We start from the raw sequence: 12,163 nt of genomic DNA on the forward strand, positions 1-12,163 counted from the left end.
TGTGAATCAGGTTAAATATCTCAATTTCCTTCATGCTGGAAGTTCAGTGTCCCCTTCCCAGCCCATCCTCCTTAACCTGCTGCTGGCTGGAGATAATTTCTGTCAGGCTTCCCAATTGCTGACACAGGAACCTCTGTGAGCACACTGAACTACTTCCTTTTCTCCTTGAAAAGATTTAATAACCTACAACTTTCTTCTCTGCCCTACTTGGAGTCGATCATTTGCCTCCCTCTCGTATCGAATCTGCTAAAATAAAATTTTATAGAGTGTCAATTCAACAAAGGCAAAACTAGAAAGTCTGTTCTGACAGCTTCCTTTCTCAAAAAAAAATTAAGGAAAAAAAAAAGAAAAAAAAAAGAAAAAAGAAGAAAAAAAAATCCTTTGCCCTTGAGAAGATGAATTGAATAGCCTTAGGTATTCTATAGCTGTATTTATGAAAAGCTTTTGGACACTAAAAGTCTCTACAGAAATGGGGAAAGTGTTTTGCTCAGCTCATAAAACTTCTTTTTTCATTGCACAGAGAAAAATATGCTGCACTCCAGTAGGAAACATCAGCTGACCTCTGGGAGAGCCACCAGCCCCATCCAGCCCCAGAGGAAAGTGGTGCCCATGGGACAATAACCCCCAAAACCCCACAAAATACACAGAAAAAGGAATTGCTTCCCTAAACATGACCAGATTTCTCTCCAGACATTAATTAAAAGTTTTTGTACCCAAACCGTGTTATTAATATTTAATATTATTTATGGCAGCACCAAATCACAGGATAAAACACTAAAAAAAATGAATTTAAAAATGAAAGAATGTATCACTTTTCTACATAAAAAAAGTAAAATAAAGTAAAAATCATGTAAAAGTAATGTAAAGCTCTCTGGCTATAAATGAAAACAAAGAACTTTAAAACATGGAATAAGTCCATGTATTTCCCATTTAATAACTTATACTGGAATGCTGCTGGAATTTTTTATTTTTGTCACTTTTATTCAAAACAATTTAGTTTGATGTTAAAATTCTGTATTTTAGGGAAGTGTGAAAAACTTGTAACAAGGAAGATTCTGAGATTCATACAGAACAGGTAATTTCACTTGGTTCAAGTCTGTCTGATGTCAAAGACTCAATTGACTTGTATATCACTGTACAAAAACCTAAACAAAACCCAAAATCCTCTAAAATCTGGTTTATAAATTATAACAAATATTAACGTATTTTTCATCAGACAGTGAATTAAGGGGAAAATGCATAAGTAACTCATTGCTTGTTCAATCAGTTGATTGAACAAATCCCTTTTTCTTGCTTGTGACACAACTACAGGAGAATATTTGAAATGTTCTACGGCTGTGGTAATTTAGAGAAAGAGACGATACTTTGGGACATGTTTGGGTTTTTTTTCAGGTAGAACAGGAAAAAAATTAAGATTAAATTAATTTTTAGTGAGCTGCAGCTAATCAGAAACTAACATAGAATAGTATCAGTTGAGTTATCCAATAGAAGTTAAACTCAGAAATCAAGTTTCTGTACTCATAAGAGGTCTACTCACCCTAAATTACCACTTTTTTTATTCTTTATGGAACTATGTAAAATTATCCTCTGTATGAGATACAAAATAATTTTTACAGAAGACAGTGACAAAGAATTAAAATTCTACATTGTTCCTGATATTTTGTACATTACAGTTTTATCAAAGCTCTGGTAATGATTGGCAAATGCACAGAAAAACGCTGTCCAATAGTGAGACACAAAATAATTTAGTCAGTCCTTGAACTCAAAGGGATCAGAGAATAATTCTTAGAATGCAGATTGTTTCATGTTTACGAAATCAACACATCTGGCTCCTTCTTCTGCTGAGGTTCCTCCAAAAATTTGGTTCCTGTTTTTTCTGCAATACTTAAGCACTCAAAAGAAACGGAGTTATTCAAGAGAAACCCCCTTCCCTCACTAAGCTATGCTGAATTTATTTCATTAAAGCCCTGCTTCAACCCATTATCTCCAAGTAGAAAATGTTAAATCATATTAGAGCTCCTGTTTAATAGAAGAAGAAACTTTTCTGGCTGTATTTAAAGGAAGAATGTTTGTCCCTGTATATATAAGTTCAGAAATATTTAATCCAAAAAAGAAGATACAAGAAATTTAAAGACTAATTTTCATATTTGTTATAAATATGAATTATGTTTCTTTTTTTTTTTTTTTTTTTTGGTGGAGTAAATTCCTAAGCCTTAAAACTCTGCAGACAAGAGTTAAAATAAAGAAGTTCAATTCTCTACCAGAATGCATTTGCTCAAGTGTAAAGCTAACAAATGCTAAAATTTTTGGCAACACGTCTGCATTTCTGAATCATTAGGTAGTCAAACTATTTTTTGATTTTGCTTGCATGATGTTGGATTAGAATAATCCATATAAACCAGTGGTTTTCCCTGCCTAGGAATACCATGTTTGACGGCAAAAGGAGGCACAAAAATGCAGGGAGGTTCAGCAAGATCCAGCAGAGCTGCCTTGGATGTGCAGCACTGGATTAGGATTGTTTACTCAGGGGACGAGCAAGGAGAATAAAGTCAAAGTAAACACAACACAGGCAAGGCATGCACAGCATTCCAGGCACCCTTTCCAGAGTGGGATGCTTTCCTAGGGAAAACTCCACCAGGGATGGGCTGTCCAGGAGAGCCGGGAGCTGCACAGAGCAGAACTGGAGCGGGACAAAGGAGACCCAAGCTCATGGACTGAATTGCCTGGAGACTTCCCTGGTGGAAACCCAAACATCCAGGCCAAAGTCCTCCAAGATGTGAAAGCATCTCTGGTGCACTGCTACAGGTCCTGATCTGAGAGCAGCAGGGCTGGGTGCCCAGCCAGGCCTGCTCAGCAGGGCTGCGGCAACTCCCAGCTCTTCCAAGTTGAGGCAGCAACAGTGGCAATATTATGGAATTATTTATACACTCCCAGGCCTGTTTACTTCCCTTTTCAAATCATTCTGAGGCTGCTGGATGTAAAGGCTGTGATTAAGCAGCACTTTTTGGTTGATACTGTGTGAAAATATTCTTGATACTTATGGCTGCGGCGAGGCTGCCAGGTGGGTTCTCCCATCAACAGTCACCATCTCCCTTTCCCATCATACTGTGGATCCCAGGGCTGGAGCCTCTGCTCTGGAGCCAGGCTGGGAGAGTTGGGAATGTTCCCCTGGAGAAGGGAAGGATCCAGGGAGAGCTGGGAATGTTCCCCTGGAGAAGGGAAGGATCCAGGGAGAGCTGGGAATGTTCCCCTGGAGAAGGGAAGGATCCAGGGAGAGCTGGGAATGTTCCCCTGGAGAAGGGAAGGATCCAGGGAGAGCTGGGAATGTTCCCCTGGAGAAGGGAAGGATCCAGGGAGAGCTGGGAATGTTCCCCTGGAGAAGGGAAGGATCCAGGGAGAGCTCAGAGCCCCTTGCAGGGCCTGAAGGGGCTCCAGGAGAGCTGGAGAGGGACTGGGGACAAGGGATGGAGGGACAGGACACAAGGAATGCCTTCCAGTGCCAGAGGGCAGGGATGGATGGGATATTGGGAAGAAACTCTTCCTTGTGAGGGTGGGGAGGCCCTGGCACAGACCCCCAGAGCAGCTGTGGCTGCCCCTGGATCCCTGGAAGTGTCCAAGGCCAGGCTGGATGAGACTTAAAGCAAGCTGGGGTAGTGGAAGGTGTCCCTGCCTACAGAATGGAGTGGAATGGGATGAGCTTTAAGCTCCTCTCCAACCCAAGCCACTCCATGGTTCCCTGACCTGCTCCCCTCTGTCATGGCAAACAATTCACACCCACCCACAGGCCCTGCTCCCCAGATTCCCCCAATTTTCATTACAGCCCTGACTACCTCTGCTGCAGCCCAGCCTCCAATCTCCCCAAACACCGGCTTTGCCCCCATCCCCTTCCCTCCCTGCTGCCATCCACCTCCCCCTCCCCTGCTCCTGACCACCAACCCCTCTTCCCCAGCCTCTGCCTCTTCCTAACGCTCGCTTCCTTCCTCCTCCCGCCCCGAGGCCTCTCCAGCAGCTTTCAGTCACAGCCCTGCCCTCCCAGGGAACCGAAGCCCCTCTTCCCCAGCCCTGAAAGCCACAGAGAACAGCAGGAAGGGTTATCCACAGGCTGCACCTTGCAGCTCTGCGGAACTCCCCTCTCCCCGCCAAGCAGCTTCACCATCCTGTGCATAAAAATCAAAATATTTCGACTTAGTGGATGTTTGATGGGTTTTGTTGTGGGGTGACAAACTCACTGCCCCAAGAGCTGAGCACCAGACAATCCCCAGAGGAACTCGGAGTTAGTAACCTGGCAGGAATGTCTATTGGGGAACAATAAAGTAGGTGAGTAAAGCAAGAGTAAACAACAGGAGAGTCCATGCAAATTGAGGACAGAATAATTACGGATTACACTGGACAGGATTAATGCAGAGATTAAAAAAAAAGCAGTAATTATTTGCGATATTTTGATGAACATCCAGGTTCATAGAACTTAATCCTAAAATCCCACCTGCCTGTGAAGACCTCTGGACCACAGGACAACCAACTCCCAACACTGGGACATTAAATAAAAACCTCAATAAAGAGTTTTCTTTCAAGACAACAACTGGAGATGCCTCAAAATATCTTCAATTTAAGATTCACCATCAGCAAGAATTCAGTTTACATTTACCACCATTGTACTGAACATTTTCCTATATTACAAATACATTTGACTATTATCTACTAAAACACAAACTAAAAACCTTTCATTTTTTCTATAATTGTACTGAAACATTCCAGACTCACATATACCATTAACGAATTCCAAACCAAGTATTATAATTATTTGCAATAATTAGCAAAAGCTGACTATTAACAGGGTTTTTTACTGTTTTTTTGAATGCAGTAAGATTAAAAATGAGAATAATATACTTCCAACTGTTCATCTATGGGGTAAGTGTGTCTCAGGCTGTTATATCAAATCCATAACATCAAAAAAAACCCAAATAAAGTTAAACTTAGTTTTATTTAGCATAGATCAATACTTGGAGAAAGTTGATCAATTCTTTTTGATTTTTTTCTTTGAAAATGAAAAAAATATAGCAACAGGCTCTCCAAAGTTTATATATTCCTTGTCTGACAAAGCAACAGTTATTAGTCTGATAATTATTATTTAAGAAAAATGATGCTGCTCTTCAACATGGGAATACTTTTACTGGCATGTAAGTTCCTTTAACATAAAAATTAAAAATATTGCCTTGATTTTATGTTTACTTTTAAGTTGCAGGGACATGCTCCTAAATTCTACCTCCCCATGTGTCTGCAGATCCTTAGCAGGACTCTTCCATCAAAGGACTTGAGTTACAAAAGATGATTAAGAACTGACTCAGACCTGTGAAGTTTTTAGGGAAAGCAGCACAGGGAAAAGGGCAGGAATCCCCAGAATTCTGGGAAGAAAGCTCTGGGTGGGAAGTGATTCCCCAGGAATCCACAAAGGACGATGAAGGAGCTGCCCAACGTTGGGGGGAGCATTACTTTGTCACAAGTTTTGTTCCCCAAGACTTTTGTGAAGTTACAACTCATGAAAAATTCAGATTTAGGGCTTGATCCATCACCTAAGAAGTTGATAAATATTTTAGCAGCAAAAACAAAATAAACATTATTATTATTATTATATTTATTTTTTCCTTGAAGATTTCATAGCTACATTTTTACTAGCAGAGTCTCAAGAGTAGAAACATTGGATAGATATTTCCAAAAAATTAAAATCACCTGCACCACAGTTTTTAATACCCAGCTTAATGCCTGAATGAACATATTTATCAAAGAAAAGTGGGCTACAACAGCTACAAGGTGTCCTGAGAGTAAAACAACTTCCAGCAAAGCCCCAGCAGCACTGCAAGGCTCGAGCCAGGGCACCCTGCACAGATGGACAAGTCATTTTTAGAAATGAATCACGCTGCAAATGATTGGACTAATTTTAAAACAGAGGTGAGGAACCAATAGCCTCCAGCCCAGATATGGTTTGCTTCAGCTGGCCCACAGACACTGCTTTATTACTTAATAACACCCAGGCAACTTCAAGGGGAACCACGTGTGTTTTAAAAGGCTCCAACAACTCACAGATTTTTAAGGACATGGTCCTCAAACTCAAACATCATCCCCAAGTTTCAAGTATTACATGAAATTTTTGGGTTTTGTTTTTGGTTCATTTTATTGTTCATTCTTGCTAGCCTGAGTAGGTGGGAGGGATTTCACAGCCATCAGCATTTAAATTATTTTAACAGGGAAAAGCCAATGGTGCTTTGAGTTTGGACAACACAAGGGTTGTGGTAGAAGGATTTTGATATTTAGCCCTTATTTAGGACAAAACTTCCACTGAAAGCTTTGAAGAGAGGCAGTCCCAAACAGAGATCCCAGTCCTTCCCAGACATTCCAAGAGCACAGCGGTTCTGAACCTGAAAGGAACCAGTGAAAGGAATTTCTTGAGGGAATCACAGGCCCCTGCTTGGCTTTGATCCTCGCTGCAGCTCCCTGATCACGCTGATATTGAGGAAAGAGAAGGTTCAGCTCTGAGTTTTGCCTGCCATAACCAGGGGGGCTCCGATGCCATCAGCACAAACAAACCTTTCCACTGGATTCCAGCCCCCCAAACCCAGCAACTTCACTGGGACAAAATATAGGAGGAAAAGTAGTTTTAAAAAGTATCTTTAAAAACCAAACCTTTCCTAGTGTAGTAAAAATGGGGAAAATTGGTATTTTTTGAGGAAAATGACTGTAAGTTTTCAAAGAGAGCTAACTCCTTGAGAAACATGGGCTGAGCATTCCAAAAACAAATAAAAAGCCAGAAAACTTTACAATATTTGCCACTGCAGGCAGCCACGTTCAGGAACAAGACAACACCACATTGCATCACCAGTCTATGCCAACACATCCACCTCTGAAATCTGATCCAAGGCTCTTCCCCATAAAGATTACGAGGAACAACGTATCCCTCTCCTGCCCCCAAGCCCCTAAAAGACAAAAGGAAGTTCTGTTCTAAAAAAACAGCTTACTACAGATTCCTGTCTACTTTGTTTCTTGAATCAATGATCTCATTTGTTCACTTTTGCAGTATTTTCTTCCAAAAATAGCAGATACTAGAAAAAATTATTCTTATCTGGAGTTTGGATGAGAGGATCCAGTAATTTTTTTTTTATGCTTCTCGTCTACACACAGTTAAAATAAATAAAATCTATCTCCTTAAATTAACAGCATGCATATATAAAAAAAATTAAATAGATGCATAAAGCTTCATTGCATCAGTCTTAAAAGTAAAAAAATTAAATTAAATAGATTAGGGACAAACACAGCCAAAAATATAATGCTATGTTTATAATTTTCAATGGTACAGCTTCAGTCTTACCAAAATTTGAAATCTGTACTCGTTCTGGTGGGCCTAGTCACCTATATGAATATATATATAAATATATACAAACACACATTTACATATATAGATATTTAAAAATATACATGAGGTAGACAGGTAAAAGCTTAAAGGGTGAAGACAAACCCAAATGTTTCACATATTTTTATCAAGTCTTTAATTTGTCACAACAGATAATCCTAAATAACACGTTGGCAATGATCTACCAGAGCTTAAAAATCAAGTCTAAAATTGGCCAAGTGAAATTGAATTTCCATGTTTTTCAACCATTAGGCAGCATGAATGGAAAATTCTGACTATCTGTATTTATGATATGTAGGCCCAGGTTCTAGCTGGCCAAATTTTCTCCTAACTTAGGCTGTGTTTGTTTCCTTTGGCAGTGGGGTACAAGGCAACATTATCTCGTGCCTTCCTTGATCTAAACGTTGGGAATATCACCATTTGATCCAGCAGGATTTGTTGTGCAAACAATTGACAACTGTTCTGCTTCCCTCACTTAGGAATTTTCCTGAGCGAGGCCAAGCTACTGATGCTGCAAACGAAGGGCCCTCATATTTCAGATGCTATTTACATTTCAGATTACTCAGACACCAAAATAATTCTGCATTTAATGCCACTGAAAATGTAGACTAAGCAAAAATTATGACAATATATATTTTTTTTATCCCAAGCTTCAATTTTACCTCATAGCAGAGTAATAAATTAATATATTGCTTCTATAGGTTTTGGTTATCAGAGATATTGTGGCAGGATAAGAATTTTTAAAATATTGCTCGCTTACTTTAAAACATTTTCAGTAAAATAAAAATATATTAAATAAACAGCACATTGAATTTAACCAGAGTAATAAATGAAAGAATAAAGGTTTGCTTAGAAACATAAAGAAGAATTTTACAATTTCATTTTTAAGCATATTTAAAGCTCCTGAAACAGAATATTTCAGAAAAAAAAAAACCTCAAAAAAACAAGAAATCTCCAAGAGCCAACAATTGAACCCAGTGCAGGATTTGTTCCTTAGTCATTCCCAAGGGAAGGACGGGAGGCAATGGAGATTTTGGGGCTGGGAGCACCTGTCAGGCTGCAGATAAACCCAGATGAGCAACTCATTTGACAAAGCTCTATGAATAGCCATGGCAGGGCTCTCACTGATTCCTGCTGCTCTGGGCCACAGCACAACAGCCTGGAGCTGAGGGACTCACAATGCACATCCTGGGAGCCACATGGAACTTAAAGCAGCACTGGAAAGTTCAAATTATCTGGTTTTTGTAGATGTTCATTTATATATGTATGTGTGTGTGTGTGTGTGTATTTGTGTATGCAGCTAAACTCATTTGCATGTGTACTCATACACTTTTGAACATTGCAGGCCAAGTGATTTTGATAAATTTTACCTTGATTTAAAAATAGTACCAAGTCTGAACTCCTTTCTAGACGATTCATCAAGAAAATAGGAATTGCTATAATAAAGAACTTGGAATTCAAGACAGGGAAGGAGTCAGCACTTCTCAATTTCTTAACTCCAGCTTTTAGTTTTATTCCCTCTTCTTTTAGCTCCAGATACACAGAGAAAAATTAAAGCATCCTGAAAGCTATTTCCAATGCTCTTCCAAAATTTCATCCCTAATACCAGCCTTGGTTCCTGAGCAGGCCCATTTGAAACTGTTTGAGCAGAATTATTCCACCTAATAGTTCCAAAAATAAATACAAAGAAAAGCCAATGAGAGCCTGTGGTTTCCAACGTTCAAGTAACTCTTTAAAAGAATAAGCAGGTCCTTAATGACATAAGAGAATTAAAAAGGAAATAAATGTATCCTGTATCTTTTTATTTTTGAAATCAATGGTAATTCTGATTTCCACTGGGACAGAACAAGAACCAACACAGGGACAACCAAACAAAACTAAACCTCAGATAACCCAACAAGCCTGAAAGAACAAACAGAATTCCTCACTTTCCCAAAGTTTTGATGGGATTTTTGCAAAGGAAGCTCAGCCACTTTCAAAATTTGTGTCCCTGGCCATTGAACAGATGACACTGAACTGCTTTGTGCACGTGGCCTCTTAAGCCCATAGAAAGACACTGGGACATTAGTGGGGCTCCAGATGGGCACGAGGAGCCTCCCACCTGGCCTGCTGCTTTCCACAGGGAACATCCACAGGGAGCACTGCCTGCTGATCCACACACTCATGGTGGGCTTACAGACTCTGCTCCAGCCACTGATCTTCCACAGAGAAGGAAGAACCATGAGGAACAGTAGGAAAAAGAAATAAAATAAATCCACTGACAAAGCAAATTAAATAACCCAGGAGAAACCCAAGGCATTCCATCTTGGAGAGGACTGTGACTGATGGCAGAACGTTCAGAGCTTTTTAACAAGGAGAAACACTGATCCCTCCACAGCCAAAGAACGAAAGGACTGCAAGTTGTACAAGAAAAGTTCAATTATTGAAGGTATTGCATCATAACGATTCTCCTTAAACATCCGCCTCCCTAATCCAAATAGAGACCAACTCATTTGTCCACAAGGGAAGGAAGGTATGGCAGCAAACTCCACGGAAACATTACTGAAGTTAGGCCTAAACAGCATCTTTATGTTCAGCACAGCTGTGGCAGGTCCTTGCTAGTTCCAAACTACCTGCCCTTAGAGCCCAGGAAGCCACTGACCCAGAACAGAGCAAAATAATTATCAATTCTGTCCCCAAAGACAAAGAACTGGAAAATCCACACCAAGTTCTCCTAAAAGCAATTAGCACCTGTAAATATCTCCCTAATAGCAGCAAAAAGAGCTCAAGAACCCAAATAAAAGGAAACTGTGTTGCCTTTTAGTTACAGCTGTTCATTCACAATCTTTCCTAGCACAGGTTGATTTAATTCCTTCAGTTCTTGGAAGGTTGTGACAGCAGCCAGAAGCCCCAAATTAGCCTGAGACCCTTTTCATGCTAAGCCTGCAGAAATGCAGGAATTGCCACCCAGAATCCCAGCCCCAGCAGTGCTTCCTTCAGAGGACCCTTCCCACCCCAAGCCCACCAATCCCACAGCTGTCTCTCCAGCACAGACTGGAGGCCTATGGAAATGAAGCTTTATCAGTAATTTTATCTCTAGCATTTAAAGTAAGAGAAAACCCAGAATTATTCTGCCCAGCCTCAGAATCGTGTTCAATTTTACTGTGTAACCGTATTAAACCAAACCATAGCTACTTTAAAGACCAAAACACAAGGAGATGGTTAAATCCCTGTAATAATTAATGTATCACATCACTGTAGGCCATGGAAGTTGGGGGCAGAGCTGCAGCTCTAAATACACAGGGAAAATGTAATCCTGCAGCCACTATAGGCTTCCATCTACAGAGGAAAGCGGATCAATGGGATCTCAGGTTGAGAAAAGCAGCACTGTCATGAAATAAAATCATGAAATTATGTCCTTTATTCTTGGACAGGCTTTTGCTGTCCAACTCCTACCTCTAGTAAACTAAAAGGAGAGTCACGTGTTTAAATCATGGGTGTCTACACACAGATCTGTTGATTTTGGGGATTCTCACCACCGAGGTTTGCTTAAACCCAAAGTTATTACAAGCAACAAGAAAACTAGCAGCAAACTATTTGAAAGAACTACAGTTATTGCTGCTATCTCCAATTCTCCATCACAACATTGTCAAATATCAATCCAGCTCTGGTTTTCTCCTGTTCTATCAACCCCATCAAATTACGGCTCTCGCAAACTCTTCCCAGCCCGATCCCAAAACTGCTGCTTCATGCCAAGTACGTGTGTACAAATTAGAAATGGGAGATAGCCCAACATGTCCAGGAGACTTCTTTCTTGTGGGCATCCTTCAGCATGAGGCACAGATGACACACACACTCTGCTGACCACCATTTAACTGGGATGCCCCTCTGGAACACACACTCATGGCCTACTCCATGGTTCTGCACTCAGCACTTAATAAACCAAAAATAATAAGCCCAAAATAAACCAAAGCACTCCAACCGCCTTTTGGAAATTACATAGGACATAATTAAGCTCCAGAAATTAAGCAGACAACAGCAATTTCAATATAAACATCCTACTTGTGTAGGGGACTCTCTCATTTCAACTCGGTGTTAATGCCCCAACTCTTACTTCTGGATCCATGCAAACATCTAGAAGGCTTCTCCCAACACTTCCTCGAGTCCAGAATTTAGTTTGACATTTAAAGCCATTACATTTTAACCTATTTCAGACGTTTTAACACAGAACTTTCCCTTGAACCAGCAGAAAACATGGTCAGCTCAGTCCACCAGCAGCACCTGACCAACACCGTGAGCGGGGATGGAGACACTTGGCCTTCCCAGCAGAAAGCCATGGAGAAACACATCCCCACATATATATTTGAACAAACCATTGACCAAATATAGCCGGGCACCACCGATAACCAGGGGCTGCTACCAAACCACATCCCAATCCTGCAAACACCAAGTCCAGCTCTTGGACTGTCTATCCCTGGAAGTTCAGCTCGGGAAAGGGTCTTTGTACAAGTGGTCTTTGTACCTTCACCACCGCAGGGGTTTAATAACTCAAACAATAAGTCAAACAACGGCCTGGAACCTGGGGGGCAACGCCGAGGCTCCCTGTTATCCCAGGAAAACAACACTTTCGGGACTCGGCCGGGGCTCAGCACCCACCGCACCACCCCGAACTTTGCCCGGCGCCCCCGCCACCATCACCCCCCTCCCCTCCCGCTCCGGAGGGGCCCAAAGGAGCATCCCCGGAGCATCCCCCGACAACAAAGCTGGGGCGGGGGGCGCCGG

The 12,163-nt window shown here is 41.1% G+C and overlaps 1 protein-coding gene across 7 annotated transcripts in view; it reads right to left on the reverse strand.

Moving 5' to 3' along the window:
* MBD5 (methyl-CpG binding domain protein 5) overlaps positions 1–12,163 on the reverse strand; it is a 108,867-nt gene that overhangs the window by 96,193 nt on the left and 511 nt on the right. The window lies entirely within an intron of this gene.

Source organism: Poecile atricapillus, chromosome 5 (genome assembly GCF_030490865.1).
Source record: "Poecile atricapillus isolate bPoeAtr1 chromosome 5, bPoeAtr1.hap1, whole genome shotgun sequence".
Taxonomy (NCBI): Eukaryota; Metazoa; Chordata; class Aves; order Passeriformes; family Paridae; genus Poecile; species Poecile atricapillus.